The sequence below is a fragment of the Pseudopodoces humilis genome, chromosome 20 (genome assembly GCF_049639895.1).
Source record: "Pseudopodoces humilis isolate 2021_Gansu_Grassland_sample_001 chromosome 20, ASM4963989v1, whole genome shotgun sequence".
Lineage (NCBI taxonomy): Eukaryota > Metazoa > Chordata > Aves > Passeriformes > Paridae > Pseudopodoces > Pseudopodoces humilis.
The window spans coordinates 5,605,100-5,623,039 of NC_142219.1; positions in this window are offsets into that span (position 1 = coordinate 5,605,100).

The following is a 17,940-nucleotide window of genomic DNA, read 5'->3' on the forward strand; positions in this document are numbered from 1 at the left end:
GAGCTGTGCTGCAACCTCTTATATTTAGTGGGTGTGCTCTCTGTGTGACACTGAGCATTTTGTCACTCTCTGGAGGTGACTTAGGAGGCTGGACATTTATGCTGAGGTCTGTAGCCAGAGGAGAAAGCAGTGTGTAATCGAGGACAAATGCAGGTAAACTGAATTTACCCACTTGCAGCACAGAAAATGTAGAGGTTTCCTCTATATATATGTCAGAGTTGGAATTTCACAGTCTTTGTCAAAGTTGAAGTTTCCATCTTTTTATTTCCCACTATGCCAATACAGATGAAAGAATCTTCCCAGACTCAGATCAGAATCCTTCGCTGCTGCTAACTGCTCATTTTTATTGCATATGCTGTTATTGAATTTAATTAAACTTGGCCCACAAGCTTTGCATGTGCTATAATGAATAATAGTTAATAGTCCATTCCTCATTACTTTTCAGTCAAAGGATGCCTTAATGCCCTACAAAACATCCTGCAGGTAGGTAAGGTTTCTTCAGCCAGCTGTGAAAGAGCCATCTCGTGATGCCTGGTGACAAATCTTCAGCAAAGGAACTCCCCCTCACCCCAGACTGGACTAGCAGGCACCAAGAGCACTGAAATGGCCCTCGACTGGGGATTAGTAGAGGCTGTACTGATTGATATCACAATCTGGCAAACTGCTTGCAGAAACAGATTTGTGTTCTGTCAATGGAGAAACAACTCAGCGTTACTTTTCCTTATCGGAATGGCAGCATGTCCTCTTGGCAATGGGAGATCAAATGCATCTACAAGTAGCAACTATCATATCCCTTAGTCTCTAAAGCCAGTCAAAACCAGAGCCCAAGCTGATCAGGATGAAAAAAGCCTTCCCTTCAGTTAGTCATTTTTTCAGTCCATATTTGCTCAGCCCTCAGAGGAATGAATAGAATATAAAACAACTTCCAAAGGAACAGTCCTTGTATCAGCTAAAATAGATGTTTAGGGACTTTGTTAGGTGTTTTGCCAGTTGGTGACCCCTCTCTGGGACTTATTACCTCTCCTTTCTGAGCAGCCACATGGTGTTTATCCTCAGGGGCTCCTGCTGCTCGTGGTACTGCAATTCTGCATCAGCTTCCCATGCCTTGGCATGAGAAATGTCTTCTCCTAGGATGAGACAAGGCAAAATTAATTAAGAGATAAGGGCCCTCACAGTGGAGACTGATTTGCTTTCTTATCCAAAAAGCACTACAGATTAAAAACTGGAACTAAACAACTCACAGGAAACTGGAACTGCAGGAGAAGTGGGTTCTTTCATCCTTTGCATGTTAGGGAGACCCTCACCTGCAATCGGGATTGCAAAACTCCCCAGTCCAGCCTGGCCAGCAATCACTCCCTTTGCTTTATTCAAAGGAGCACAAAGGGAAATTTCCTTCCCTGTCAGAATGTGGGAAGGCAATCACTGTCATTTGCATTCAATCAGCTGTTTGTTCCCAGTGATAGAAGAGCATGAAGACTCTTGAAAAGCACCAAGAAAGTGCTATGCCATTTCACTAATTAAACCCACCCTTCTGCTCTAAAATTGATGAATAATGACACAACTTGACTCACAATCCCTTTGTCTTCTATTATTTACTCTTTTTTAACAGTGATTTATAGGAAGGTAGCGCTTTCATTATTCTTGTTAATTACCTCTGTTCTCTACTTCAGCTTGTAGACTGTAATTGACTGAAACATAAATCTAGTCTTGCCACCTATGTTCACACATCATTAATATTATTCCTGCCATTCCTATAAAATCTTTATAAAACATAATTATATGTGTGCCATTAAGTGCCATGTTGTGTTGAAGATGCACTCAGTATTTTCTGGGGGATAAACCCATGTGTGTGTTAAACTTCCCATTTTGTGTTATGTGTTTATGTTTCCCCAAGGACAAAAAAACCCCAAAAACATTAATTGGTCAGTGAGTGCAGATCCAGCTAACAGCCCTCCATAGCCCAAGCCCTGCTAAGTGGCTGCTGACACTTCTGCAACAGGGAAGCAGATGCAGCTCAATGAACAATGAGCTCTCCTTCCCTCCCCACCCCTGGAAATAATAATTTCATTGCATTCTATAACGATTACCAGGCAAGAGAGTAGCAGACAAATGCAGCAGCTACTCACTCCAGTGATTATCAAGTTTCTTTCTGGGTGTAGGTAATCCCCAAACAAATTATTTTCATCCTCTCTGCACCTGATACTTCGAGTCAGACGAATGGTGGATCACAGAGAGCAGACGCGTTCCTGCGGCCGTGGCTTTTCCCGTTGTAATTTTTTAGTATTGCTTATGATTAGATGTAAGGAAAAATCTATTAGAAGGGGAGGAGAGGCATTATCCCCAGTTTGTTGTTGACACAATAGCTCAGTATTTGTCAGGTTTCTGGTAGTGAAGGAGTTTATGCAGCACTCCATCTCTCCAACAAAACACTTGGCTATATGAACAGCAGTAATATCCCAGCTGAGCCTGCTGAGAAACACCTTTATTATCTGTCTCAATGACAAAACCAACCAAAAAACCCCAATTCATTTCTTGCAGATTCATCTACTGCATTATTACCTAAGTGCACATTTGGAGGTACAGCTAATGGAAGCCCTTCAGCCAACAACTATTATCAAGTGTATTTCCATTAACTTCCATTCCCCACAATCATAGGAAGGACAGCCTATAAAACAGTGCAATTGCATTTACAATTGTTAATTACTGTAAATTCAGTGTCTGAGATAAGAGCATTTGCTCTCTCCAGGTTTTCTACCTGATGGATTGTGGCTATTACGGCTTTTAGTGGGATTTGCAGTGATGAGGTCCTGCCTGGGGGTTTCTCCTGCCTTACACCAGTGTGCAAGACCCAAATCAGACCTTCCCAGCACCACAGCCCTGTCAGGGGACCAGGACTTTCAAAACTCAAACAGCAATGCAGATGTGAGAGGCATGGGCCAAAGGGCAGCAACAGAATGAAGTCTGATAAATGAAGTCAAGACACTTTCTCTGTCTTTTCCCATTTTTTAGTTGGCTGCAAGGAAAAATATTTCCTGCCTGAGCCCACCTGGGGTAATGGCATTCTCAATAATGCATTTTATCCAAGGAAAGCTTTGTAACTCGGTTACTCTGGGGGAGGAAGGGACCATGGAACAGGATAAGAAATATGAGTCTTTAAATCAATTTTGTAAATCTGTGCCAGACTGGGGCAGGGAGCATGAAAGAGGTAAGTCAAAGGCCATACTCACCACCAGTTACAGTTCCCAGAATTAGGCAGCTTATTTTATTTTTTTTTTCCCCAATGAAACATTTATTTCTTAAAATCAAGTCTATCTGATATAAGCCATAGAGATAAACCAAGTCCTGGGACTTCTGAGTGCAGATGTACGACAGAGGTGCATGTGCCTTCTGGAGATTTCAGGCTGGAAATTAATGGATAAATTTCACTCCAGTCCTAATTTAAACTGGTAGAAGTGACTCCCTAGCCTAAAGTAGTAACCCAATAGGGTCAGCTATGAGGGATCCAATCCCATTTTAGGTTAGTTTTGTAGGAAAAGTTGGCTGACCTGCTTCTTGGCAACCTGTTTTTCTACATTTAGACATCTGAGATGTCTGCTGAAAGCTAAAATCTGCCCTGGTGGTTGAAGCCCTTCATTTGGGAAGTGCACCCCTGTGTCTCCTGCCTCCTGACCTCCCCACCAAAGCTGGTTTGGAATGCAAGTGTCCAATGGGATGGTCAGCAAGGAAGGTTGCACCACCAGGGGCTTCTTACAGTCAGACACTGAATATATTTTCATGCCAAGCAGGTCCCTCTGCAAGTGATTTAATTAAAACTTCTGAATTAATAAGCTTATCCTTCATTAGTAGTCAGAGCAATAAAAGCAGCATGGAACTCCTCTTTAATGCAACAAAACATACCTAAAAAGCAAAAAGGAACATGAAGAAGCAGCTGTAACTCTGTGAGCTGCTTTTGCTGCCGTTGGTGCATCAATATAATGACTATCAGGCAAGTGCTGGGTGTGTTTTAGGGACAGAAGAAAGACTGAACAAAGGAGTGTGTGTCAGAAATAATGGAATCAGCTTTGGAGGTTAAAAACACAGGGATGACAGGTGAACACTGAGATCTGGTATTGCTCAGTGTTCTTACAAACCAAAGCACCTCAGGTATGCAGAGGTGATTGGCATAAGGCACCTGATTATTTACCTGGAGTGCAGTGGAGAAGATTAGCTAAAAAAATCTCTTTGTCTTTGTGAGGAAAAGTCATAAAAACATGGAGATCCCCAGACATGGCAGATACTGAGACCGATCACAAGGTTGTGCATCAGACCCATCTTTAATTCTGGATCCATCACACACCCCTTAATGTGTGTGCCTTTTGTCTTTTCTTAAAGTTTTCTGTTGTTTCATAGTTTTGTCTAAGTTTTACAATCTTCTGTTACAAACTCAATGTGATTTTATCTCCTGCACAGCTGGGGGTTCCTGAAGCCAGTTTTCTAAAGAAAATGTATTTTCTATCCATTGCTTCCATGAGTCTCCCTACTGAGAAGAGTTTATGCTTAGCTACACTAAGGACATAATAAATGCAAAAGAAAAGGAGGTAAAGTGAGGTTTTAAAGATCTGTATCAAATTTTATCACTGGAAGGTCTGGCAATGAACACAATCCTATTTTTTTCTGCTTAGCGCATTTTGGAGTTCATTTTTTCACAGAAACCTCCACATCCACCTAAGGGATATTTTTTTTGTTTTTATTTAAAGTACCTAAATGGGTGAACTGGTCAGACTCTAATTGTGTCTGAAAAGCTGCAGCTGACACACACTGGAGACTTAATTATGTAGTGTGTGGCTCCATCTGTCAGCTGCAATATCTTTTGTTACCAGGAATCAGGCTGCCATTGAAGATGACGTGACAGATTCAATTTACTTTCACAAGAATAAGAGTTATGTGGGCATTTGAATGATGCTGGAAATGAGAACTACATTTACACTCCTTGTGTAGAAATTGAAATGCTATTTACAGCAGGGCTTGTCCAAAATATGGAGCTAAGATTGAATGGGTGGCAGTCAATGCGAAGCTGAAAACCAGGAAACAATTAATTAAAATATCATTAAATGGAGGATAGACTTCAACAAAACTGCCTGAATAAAAATGCACCCATGAACATGCAGAAAAATTCTGAAGAGCTGCTTTTGTGTTAAATTACTGAAAGCAGCAACTATACTAAAATTCAAGCACTTCTACAGGAAAATTGAGAGCAAAATGCCAAGATCATGAAATTCCATTTGGGAGGGAGAGAGGATAAAGTTTTCCTTTAGAATAGAGATTTTTGACCTTTTAAAACCTATTTACTATAAATATTTTTCTAGGCTGATGCAGATTACTGTAAAACTCTTTAGACATGATGACTGTAATGTTGTCTTTCCTTTCTGCCTCTGTAGACAGCTCACAGATCCTATAGTGTGGTACACATAATTTTTTCATAATTTTCCTCATTACACACCTCTCCCATTTCAGTTTGTGAAGCCCAGACAACCTGGGATGCAAAGCAACCAATGGCAACATGATGGCATATTTACAAAGAGAAAATAAAGAAAAGTATACTACAAGGGATTTTGTTATTTGGTCTGAAATGAAGCCTTCTTAATTAGGGAATGCTTTTCACAACTGATTTAACTTGAAATTGGAGAGGACCCCCTTTCATTTGCTTATAGGCTGCCATATATTTCAGCTGATGAACAACAACATTATTTTTAGCAAGCTATACATTCATCACAGAGCGATGCATCTGGCAGTCTAACCTGCCATTAAGTCAGTAGGCAATAAACAGTTCTGAAAAAATCCCTATATTTATCAGCTTTTGAATTCAACGGTTGCCCAATTACCCCTAAAATTGTTATAATCTTAGTTTTAGGTGAAAACCTTTTATTGAAAATCTACTAGCTATCTTCCATAAATGTTAGTCATAAACAACACTACTAAATCATAAAAATATAACAGCTTGTGATTAATCTGGAAAGAGACTTATATTCAGTTCTAAATGTTCTCTTATCCCAGCACCCAACAAGGACTGATAAATTGAATTAGCTTACTTAGTGTGAGGTTTGCTGTGAGCTTGCTTGTAAACCTCCCTGGAATTTCTATTTTAGCATCCTGGCAGAAGTGTGAAAATTCAAACTCCAAGCCAGATTTTCTGAAAATGGCACCAGTTTGTGAGGCTCTTACAGAATCCTCTACCTGCACTCCCTTGACCGTGCCTCTAACACTCACATTGGACTCTGTGTCTATGCAGGTTTGACTTCCCAAAGCCCAAAGTAACCCGAGGCCAAGCAAACCATAATTTCTCCATAACCCATCCTAAGTCAAGCCCACCCTTTCTGATCAAACTGAACCTCTTACCCTACTCTGTGTTTAGGTTTTCAGTGTGAGCTACAGCCACGAAACAAACAGGAGACATGAGCACGAGAGATGGGCACAAGGACAATGTCCTGGGCTGGTGACAGCTGCAGCTCAGAGCCAGGATGAGCAAAACCATGACTTTATGGACTCCACCAAGCATATGTGGATGCATTTTCCATACTAATTTGTACTTTGCAATGACTGAAATACACCCCTTCCTCTGCAACCATTCATTCACATCCACTCCCTGTTTGACAAGCTGTAACTGGAGCTGAAGCTGAGCAAGAACTGGTTCATGAGAATTCACTGATGGGAATATTGCTCTGGTTTGCAGCCTAACTTGAGAGCTGCCGAAGGAGTGAAGCAAATCTAACCCACAAAACCAGGGCACCAAGGCTGTTGGCTAAGAGAGGGATGGCTGAGGGGAGGATGCTGCTGGAGCAGCTGCAGAAATCTGCTCTCCAGAGGTCCTGGCAGGGAGGTGCCCAGAGAGCCAGGGCTCAGGGGGCTGCTCTCAGCTCCCTCCTGGCAGCTCTGAGCTGTGCTGGGGATGAGCCATTCCCTGCAGAGGTCTGCCAGCTGACAGAGCCAGCCTGTGGAGCTGCCAGAAACCCTGGGTTGAAGGTGCTTTTTACTTCATCCCCACACTTACCTCCTCAAACACCTCCCCTTCGCATCTGTGCCAGCAGAATCCCCCTGAGGAAACCTCGGGGCTGGTGGGGACAGAGCAGTGGGAGGTGCTGGAGGATCCCAGTGGGAAAAGTGGTACCTGCTCTGCAGACAGCTTTGTTTAGCAGCCACAGTTCTGTTTAGCACCTTAGCACCTGCCACGTGCAGATAATGCTCCTCGCTCCCCAAATGCGCAAATCGAGCGGAAAAAAGCTCCAGACCTTTCAATTAATTCCCATCTAACTGATTCCACAGGAGGCTTTTGACTGATGCAGAGAACTGAGATGTGTTTCACTTCAGTAAAATGGGTAAATAGTTTCTGCTGCACACCAGAAAAATGTAGAAGACATGCAAACTTTAAACCACCATTTGGCATTAAATACTTGTAAAAGCCTTTTTTCCTGAGATTAATATCTCACATTTATCTGCACTATACATTTTGGAGACATGGTGAAAATTGCTTATTTCTAATAAAATGTAGCAACTGTACCCTAAGGAAAAATTACTGTGTTATGAGATATTTTTCCCCTCTACCACAGCCAATTCAGTTTTCATTTAAAATTCAATAACTGCATCATACTCAGAATCTTCCATGACTGTCATAATGACTTTGAACAAAAAGTGTGCTGTAAACAAGGAAGATTAGAAAGACATTATTGAGGTAATTTCTCCCCAAGTTTCTCTCACACAGTCAGGGATGCAGAAAGCGGATGCAACAGTTAGTGTGGATATGATTTAGAAATAAGTAGGAGAAAGTAAGCACTTTGTTCTGCAGATACTCTGGTAATAAAAGCATTACTGCCCCCATTTTATTCGAGATATATTTTACTGCTAGGTGGAAGAAAAAGCTGAGTTGTTTTCTCACTGAAATGTTGATGTAAGTGAAGAAGACAAACAATATAATATTGTTAGGAAAATGCTGCCTACTTGCTGTATTATCTCCTTTCCTGGTGTCTCCATAAGGGGCTCTGACAGCAGTGCTGGGATGGATCTGCTGGGCAAGGGCTGCTGCTCCAGCCTCTCCATCCTGCACCCTGTTGCTCTGTCAGTAGCATCATTTCAGGAGAAAAGGCAGATGGAAAAGTCTTCCCCTTTCTTCTTTGCCTGCTGAGTGCCTTGTACAGCCCCTTTACATTGTGAGAACCTGCTCTTCCCTGCTCTCTCCAGGGATGCACTGAAAAGACACCTGAGTAGCTGCCTTCTCCCCAGAGAAGGACTGAGAGCTGCTATTTAACAGAAGCATGCAAAGTCAATTAAAAAAAAAAATAAAAAATATATCTTTGTCAGATTCTTTGCCTCTTGACTAATCTAATCAATGGATTTAAAAATTCTGATAGCAAATTTCTGGGGTTTGGCAGGTAATTAAACCAGAGGTCTCTGTAGGCCAAACCCTGATCACATTTACACCAGACAGTCTCACTGGTGTTCTACAGACACAGGATCATGTTAACACCATTGATTTTCTCCCTTTTTCATTCACCAGCATTTCTATCCCAGGCACTGATAGGCCACCTGCAAGCAGAGGTAGCTTTATACATAGCTATGGCACAGATATCTTCAAAAAGTACAGGAATCTTTGGACAAATGGACTATGAAGAGTAAACAAAACTTTCAAAAAGTAAAACCAACTCCAGTAAGTGAGCAAGAAAGTCCTGGTTGTGTTCTCTGACAGAGACAGAGTGAGAACCAGTCTCTCATTGCACAGGACTGGCCTCAAAAGATCATCTACTACATGGATTTCCCACACCTCTGTGGTGGGGTGGTCTCTATCAGTCACCAGGAATTGGGTGTTCTGGTTCACTCTCTGCTCAGGGCAGTGCTGGATCTGTTATTTGCTATACACACCTGTCCCTAGTCCTCAGTTTTGAGAAAGGTAAGAAACAAAAGGATGGATTCTGCTTCCTTCTCATGCCGTGCTTTTGGGCAAGAGGAAAACAACCTGTGAGTACTTTCCTACAGCCTGGCCACGCCACGCTGATTCAACAGTTGGGATTATGAGATAAAAGGATGCTGTTCAGACTGATTAATCAAACCCCCTTATGCTTGCCAAAGCCTAATTATTCTTTGATCTACATTAATGACTTCAGAAAGCATAGCACACCTGGTGGGAGTTCTCAATGGGGAGCATTTTAGACTAAAAAGAAAGCTCCTCCCTGTGTCACAAAAACCTAATTTGCTTATATCAGTAGAATCAATTGTTTTATACAGAACTGTGTCTCCCACAGGTACTGTTGGTTGTGTCGAAAGATAACGTAGGCAGCTTTTACTTTTATTTTATCAAAATGGTATTGTCTGACAAATAGCAAACTCCATCTCAGGGTGACTTGAAAAACCACATTGTTATCACAAACTGTGGCTATCTGCAGTTTTTTATTGAACAGCCTGGCTGTAACTCACATGAGCACAGAGGCCTTATCTCATGGTTTCTGCGTTCTCTTGGAGATGAGTGAGTGGCTCATACCCCAATTTAAAACTCAGCAAGAGATTAATTTATGATCCAGAAGAATTCACACGGACAAGGATGATACAGCATCACAAAAGGAAATAAAAAGAAAAAATCTGAATAAAGCAATTCACCTCAGCTCTACTTGATTTAAAAAAAATCCCAACATTGAGACAAGTAAAATGTTGAAAGGTCTATGCTTGTGCACTGGGAATTTACTGCATCAGATGGTTCTTTATGATCAAACAGGGTCAACAGAAACACCTAAATATGACAGAATTTTCTCTAGCAAATCTACCTGGAACTGCATCAATTTCTGACAGAAATTTTAAGATTGGCATGAGTGACAGACAAACAAAGAGGTGTAGGTGAGCACCACAGACAAGAATAGAACAAAGGGTTAAAGAACAGCATTTGCAACCACAAGTTATGGTAAACTGATAATGCCCACAGGGATCCTGTTTTGGTCTCCTCTGTGCTGTTGAGGATAACCTTGGGAAGAAGATATAATTTGCTTTACAAGGAATATATGCTCAAATCCCAGAGCCAGGAGTACAATTTCCTGTGCATTTGTGGATGAGACCACCTTGACAATCCTCTACATTTTGAGAAGCTGATACTCCTCACTGAAATATTCAACAAAGGAAACGAAGAACAAAGTTTTCATATCAGAAAGCAGTGCATCAAAACAGGTGTTCTCTATGCAGAACTCAGAGGAAGCAAAGAAACCAACAATCTGGTGTTTCCCTGGGTACATGAATATTTGAGAGGCCCAGAATAAATCAGTGCTGGAGTTTTGCAACAAAATGACAGGCATGAGCTGTGTTTGCCAGATAATCTTGGAACGGATCAGTTTCACAGCGTCACACGGAGAAGAGGAGCAAATCTGCGTGGTACCAACTGTTGTCCAAACCAGAGCACATCCCCCAAGGCTCCTGCACTTTCTTTTAGGCGCTTTGAATTTTAATGCCCTGGCTCAGCCTGTTCAAGGTACCCACAGGCCACACTCCTTGGCTGTAGGGCAGCACGTGGCTGGGAGAGGGCACAGCATCTGCAAGAGATGTTTGTTATAAACCAGCACTTTCCATCCACAGCCACGAGGTTTGTAGGTACCTGCACAAACCTTATTGCATGGAACAGCCTCCAGCCTCACCCTGCCAGCCCAGTCCAGGGGACCAGGGCTTGGGCTGGTACCCATCTATCAACAGGACCTCACTTGTGAGAGCAGACATTCCTGCCCTGTTGTGTTTGCTTTGTACTATCATTTTCTTCTCATCAAGAAACAAACTCAATTATGGTTTTCTCTGCTCCAGGCGTAACTAATCAGCAGGCAGATCCCTCAGTAAGCCCAGCCATTTCAAACACCTCCTCACACACAGATATCTCAGATAAGAAGTGTTAATTCTATACCCCTCAAGGGGTGCAGGCACAGTCATTAATCTTTCTTTCATCTCACAGAATGCTAATAAAACAATCACCTCCCTATCCCTGAATTGGGTAGGTCCTAATTAACATGCTAATTGGGCAGATCTTCCCTAATGACTCCCAAACCTCAGCAGTAATATGTTATTTAGATAGAAAAGAGTTATCTAAAAGATAGGTAAAATTAAAAAACTGGCGAGACAGAGCTGAGTTTGGATAGGTAAAATACTGAAATGGACATTTCTGCTGTGAAAATTAAAATTCTCCACCTGTCTATGCTACAGATCACAGATCCAGCACCTTGCAATGTTCAGAGCAAGAATTATTTTGGAGGTAATATACAGCTATAATAAAGAATATTATTCATGCAGAGGGAAAAACCATACAAGTAACAGTGATGTTTTAAAATATATTATTAAATTCTTTCATTTTAATATCTAAATAAATATGGCTTTTATTATCTGACACATGAATGTACAAGTTGCTTTGCAAACCCAGCAATGCCAGCAGCTCTGGCACTTTGTATTCATGAACAACTTCAAGGTGGATAGTTCAAATCTTAATGGAATTAGTCCACTGGGGCTGGTATTGTGTTTATGCAGTTAGAGGCTCAATATAATCAGATTTCTCAAAGAGAGCATTTGCTCACTTCAGAAGATAGGACTCAATAATAATTTAAATCCCCTGTTAAGCCAAAATGAAAATATTGGCAGATGCCATAAAAGTCATTGTTCTGAAGTTTTCTTTAATGCACACCTCGTAGTTAAAAGCTGAGTTGTTCCAGTAAGAAATTAGGTTTGACTCTTATAAAAAGAAAATCTTAGATGTGCATTGCTTTGAAACACCCAGTGCAGGAGTCCCTGCAAACCTGGCCTTGCCCTGCTGCAGCTGTGCATGTGCAGCTCCAGTGAGCACCAAAATGCTCTGAGAAGCAGGATTTCTGTCCATGGCACACGTGCAGCCAGGACAGCCTCAAACCCTGGCTTGTGTCAGGGAGGACAAACTCTGTCTGTCAGCATCACATGGCAGCAGCTCGCCCTGCTCCAGGCAACTGAAACAAACCTGGAACTTGGGCCCTAAACTGGAAAACCTCAGAGGAAAACCAGAATTATTTTCTTTCCTTATGCTTTTGGAGCACCAAAATTAAGAAATACTGGCACTGGGACATCATGGTATTATTTTGTACAACTTTCTGGACTTTAGCTCGATTCAAAAAGCAATGAAAAGTAGTCAGAAAATTTCACTGAGATATTTTGTTTTCTCATGCAGAACAGTTTTTCATTAAAAGGTTTTTTACAATCTGCCAAAAGCTAAAATGAAATGTTTTTGTCCTGTGTTCTGCTATTCTTTCCAGTTTTGATTTTTATGACCTTTATTCATAAAAACAAGATTCTTCCATCTCCCCCCTCCTCATTTTACAATATCTAAAAGTAAAAAAAAATAATATCTCCAACTATTCTTATGTTTTCCCTGCATATGAGATACGGACAGGCAATGTAATTATCATTACCCATGACTGGTACAGACGAAGAGAAAAATTAGTACAGCTGAGCTTTTAAAAGTTCAGGCCTTGTTTTTCATCATTGCAAATCTCTCACTTCTGAAGGCCCACTTGATAAAGAATTTGCTGGTTTCATTTACTGGCACCTGCAGTACAAATAGTGGCTTTAGATGTATCATCAAAAGTCCTGTTAGGGGGTCAGCACCCTGCTCCACTAAAGTCAACAAAACATTGATTTAAGCAAAGCCCCTGAGCCCCTCTGGCACCACACTGCTGCTCTTGCCTTCACATGAGGCAGTTTATAACATAAATTTAGATAAAATACAGAAGAAGAGGAATCAGCCTGAACAGATAGGACAGCCTCAGTAATGTAAAATACAGCCTGAAAGAAATTGATTCCTTTTTTTTGTGTACACAGCACTGAAGTGCACGGGGTCACAAAGACCCAGCACTTCTCATACCCATTGTTTGAACAACATCAGGTGGCTTTTTAGGAGCTGTTGACAGAAAACAACGTTACAATGAAATTACTGTGTCTGGGGCTCACCTGGGTTTCTTCTTGGTGTTATGTGCCATCAAGGGGCTGGACAGTCCTTGGGTCAAAACTGCTGAGTTACAGACCAGGCTTTAATTTCACAGCAAGTTCCCATGGAACATTCTCAGCCCTGCCTGATCAATGTGCTCTTCTGAGCACACAGAACTCTTCATGTGACTGGATAGGAACAAGGGACACTTGTGTACCTGTATTTATTTATCTAAAAATACCTGTAAATGCACAGATACTTTTTTTTTTTTATTTTTTCTGCTATAGACCCTCTTCACAAGACAGCATTCTGTGTGCCACTCCATGTCAAAAGCTGGGTTTGAAGGAAAGGCAGTCATGGAAAAAGGCTCAAAAATAATGTAGCCAAAGACTTTAGGGTGAGGTATCTTGCAGGGTGTGTTTTTCTGACAGAAACACATTTCCCTCAGCTGTATTCACATCTTCTGCACGGTCACATCATGGTTCAGTGATATAATTTATCCATCTTAGACCAAACTTGCCGCAGCTGTGACACACAGAGCACTGACCCACTATGAATTTGCTCTGCTGATTCAAATTTTTTAGAGAAAGAGTTGACAGGTTCAGTTTTCACTGTCAGGATCATGTACCAGCTGTCTGAAGCACTTCTAACATTTTCTGAGATCCCCTATCCTCTTCAGCTACCAGAAAATAAACATAAGCTCCTTGTTTTACATTTTACCCAATTCACTAGAGATGCAATTGCACATCCTTGCTTGATCTGGTTCAAACCCATGTGGCATAAACGGTCCCATAAGAGCAAGACCTTGGTATAAAGACTGGAGAATAACCCCCTCAGCCTTTGCTGGGACAGTTCCAGGACATGTTGCCCCAGGGCAAAGGCTCTGGTCTGAGCAGGGGGGCAGGGGAGTGCTCAGGGTGGCAGCAAAAGCTCCTCTTTGAGATGTGGAGCCAAAATCACGGTGAGCAGATCTGACATGAAAGCCAAAGCTGCTGCAGGCTTTGCTAAGGTTGGACCAGTTACATAAATACACTTTAGATAATGTGTGCTGTGGAGTTTTTGAAGGGCTCTTTTTGAAAACATACCCTTTTGCTCTTTGTTTCAGAATTGCTTTTCTCCCTTTTGTCTTCTTTTGGTGTTTTTCAGAGAAACCAGCTTTAACAGAAAGAACCTTCAGCTGCCTGGAAAGAACAAAACAAAAGAGAGAACTTTTGATTTATAACCTTTTCTAAACAACAAGAAAACCCATGTAAAACATCCCCTGATGAGACCTGGGTCAGGATGCCACCCCTGCTCAACTGAAGGTGAAATGGTTCTAAGTGAGCTCAAGGAGAGCTCAAAAAAGAAAAGACTGTTGAGGCAGCTGAGGGTCTAACCTTGGTCTTTCTGAGATGACCTGTCTTTGAAGCTGCTGTGTGGAGTGTAATAGATCAGTGGGTTTTGAGAATTCACTAAAGGATGTGTGGGCTGAAAGCATTATGGCTATGTAAATGGAAATTTTCTTTCTAAAGAGTGAAATATGCAGATTTTGCTCATTGCTTCCACATAAGCGAGTGACCAAATGAAGAGAAAACTGATCAAGAAAAATGTATGCATAATAAAAATGTGTACATGCTTCATCTAAAATTCATTGCCTCCAAAGCTTCACCATATAATTACTTAATCTTGAGCAGCTGCATGCACAATAAAATTTGCTTGCACTAGGTCTGAACAGAATTAACTTTTCCTGAGGATTGTAACATAACCAATACCTTCCAACTGTTCTGCAAGTGGCAACTGAAAACACCACTGAAGTAACTTGAATTAAAAAGAACCTGCTCAAACCAGATTGATTCTGAGCTGACATTTGCTGGGTTTAATCATGTACTTCATTGTATGGCAGCAAGAGCCTGAAGAAAAAACAGAGCTACTGCACACAAAAGTTTATTAATGAATCAGATCCGATCCCTGCGCTGCTCTGCTCAACAAACATGAGCGGCTTTATGTCACAGCTGAAATATTTCATTCCTGCTGTGAGCTCAGGAAATTTGGACCCCAGGCAGGAGATTTTGGGCATTGTGCCTATTGCCATGTCTTAGTTTCCCGAGGTTGCCAGAACCTCTGCAGGCAGGTTGAAGGGCTGGGCTCTCAGGAAGGGTTTGGGGGCGTTGTGCCTCAGCCTGGAAGGAAAGGGAGAGCCTCAGTAATCTTGTTTGAGCAGAACATGAAAGATTCCCTCTACCCTTTCAGTAAAATCACTCCTGTGCTGACAGCAGGATTTGTTTCAATGGGCCTCATTTTTGAAATATCTGTTCCCATCAAATTCCCTTAAATAATGTTTATTGCTGGGTCACCTGCCCTGAAATGGGAGGTGACCAGACTGATTGCTGTCCTGGAGCACTGCTGTCCTTTCACCTGTGTCCTCACCAGCCCTCCTGCAATGCTGCTGCTGTAAGGAATTCTCTGATGACCAGTGAATTATTCCAACGCCCCTCTGCTTGCTGCCTGCCCAAAGCACACGGGAGGTGACTGACTTGGTTACACTGGAGTTAAGAGAATGTCTCCCACTGGGGACCAGGCACCAGGCAGGTGTACAGAAAATGCAAAGTCCCAGTCTCGTGAACTTCAAAGTTTAAATTTGTGAATTTGAAAATTTACTCCAGTAAGAGGAGCTGCTTGACAGAGATTCAGCTCCCACACCGAACAAGGGGCTGAGGGATGTTCTGAATTTCTCATGGATAGCTCTTCCTCACAGGCTGCCCACTGCCATGCTCAGCTATGAAATAAAAGAAGTTTTACACTAATCACAGGACCAAAAACTGCCTTTTCCCTCCCCAAAACCCAAATGAGTTCAAAATGCTTGGGATGACAGCTGACAGCAGCCATAGCCAGACAAGGAGGGTAGTGGCCCATGTAGTTTTGTAATTAAGCTAGGTTTGCAAAGTTTTTATTTTGGAGGAAAAAAAACCCCTCATCAGGATCTCTTATAATTGGAAATGAAACTAAATGAATGGCACTGCCTTTATTCTGGCAGCTGAATTCCAGTAATGCTTAGCAATTGCCGTGTTTGTAATGTAAATTTACTACTGTCGCTGCACTGAAATAGATTTCTTCTTTTTCCCTACTCATCAAAGTAAAAAATTTGCTCCAGCTGCTGCTGATCAAGAACTTGGAGAACGTTATCCAGACTATTAGTATTCAGCACACACTGCCAGGTGCACAAATAACTCACTAGCATCTTTCTCAACCCAGTTAATTGAATCATGGCTTGATTAGGTTCAACAGACAATACAAAATATTTTCCAAGTTTGAAAAGTTTGACCTACCTTGGATGAGTAAAGAGTGATAAGGGACACATCCACAAGAAAAATCAGCTCTGCCTGTCTCATCTGAATGCATGTTCAATTCTCTGAGCACTCTGGCTTTAATTTGCTTCCTTCTTCCTATTTGTGTTAGTGCTGGGAGACAAACGAGCTACCGGGTACCACAAAAGGTCAAAAGACAGAGCAAGAGAAATTTTAGATTTTCTCATCCATTGCACGATTCTGCTGCACACAGATGGGATTTCTGCTCTGGTGGTGCTCTCACACAGGACTGCCACAGCTCCATTTGGCAGAGGAGGAAGGGATGCTGAGGAAGGCTGAGCCCTGGTGCACCACGGGTCCATCCAGCTGGGTGTCCTGCCTCCCCCAGCAGCCATCAGAGAGCAACACTCCTCCAGGCTGCAGTGTCTCAGCCTATAAAACAATGCTGGGGCTTAGAATAAGCACAGGTACCCCCAAAGACAGGGAGAGATGTTGATTTGCCTGCTGAATTCATCTGGAAAGGAGGTAACTGCAAGGGAAATGAGGGAAAGTTACAGGTGAGAGGACCTTTGTTGCTGTGCAGAAATGCCAGACCTTTTCCTAATGGAAACCCACTTTTTTATGGGAAGAGAGAGTCCTTGTGCTCCTAATTGTCCAAAGGGTTTGTGTATTTGCCAGAAGAAGGGTGGAAATCAGCTAGAGCAGCAGCTGTGCCAGCTGAACACACTCTCCTGCTGCATCTCTTGCTTTCCTTTTGCCTTAGCCACAATTCCCAAACTCCCTGTTTGCCTGCTGGGGTAACCCAGAGCATCTCTCCCAGCCCAAATTGTGGGATGGAGTCCCAAATCTTGGGATGGAGTCCCAAATCTTGGGATAGAGTCCCATCTCCAGCACAGCTGCAGCAACACCAAGCCACTGAATGGAGAACTGCAGGATCCCTGCAATCCCAGCCAAATCTGATACAGGTCAGGTCTGTCAGCATTTTCCAGTTTGAGAAGTGTTGCCTGGAAAAGAGCAGAGGGTACAAGGGGACAGAGCAGGGCTGAGCTGGCAGCTCCACAGCACTGACAATTCTCCAATTTCTTGGTGACCTGGCATTTGACAACTGGGGTGAAGGCACCTGGAGACCCCTGTGAGGGTTGGCTTTGGGCCAAGACATGAATTTACTGCCTGGCTTTGTGTTCAGGTTTGACCCTTCAGACCCATCATCACCATGTATTTTCCCACCTATCACCCCCTGCCCCTTTTCTGGATTGCAACAAGACAAGATTCACAGAGGCTCTAAAGCACAACACACCTCCAGCAGAACTCACAGGGCTCTGCACAGCCAACCTCTCATTCAGAAGGGCCCACAGATTTTACTATTTTGTGAAATATTAGGCATTGCACAGCAGGGATGAATTTGACTAATTCTGACAGAGCTGAAGTTCCATTCATTAGCATATGTATAATATTTTCAATTTCCTTGTTTATTGAAAATTGGGGTTTCCTATGTATTCACCAAGGGTACTTTTTTAATAGAAATCAGCCTCAAATAACTATCAATCCACTCAAACTCTATTTAATAAGCTCTGAAGTAGAGCTTTCTCTTCCAAATCGGGTTCTGTTTTGGGCAAACCAGTGAAGAACAGGCCAGCTCTTAGCATCTAGCTTTGTTGTGTTAACTACCATGTAGAAAAAGAAAAGGCCCATCCCCTAAAAAACAAAATACAAATCAAGAAT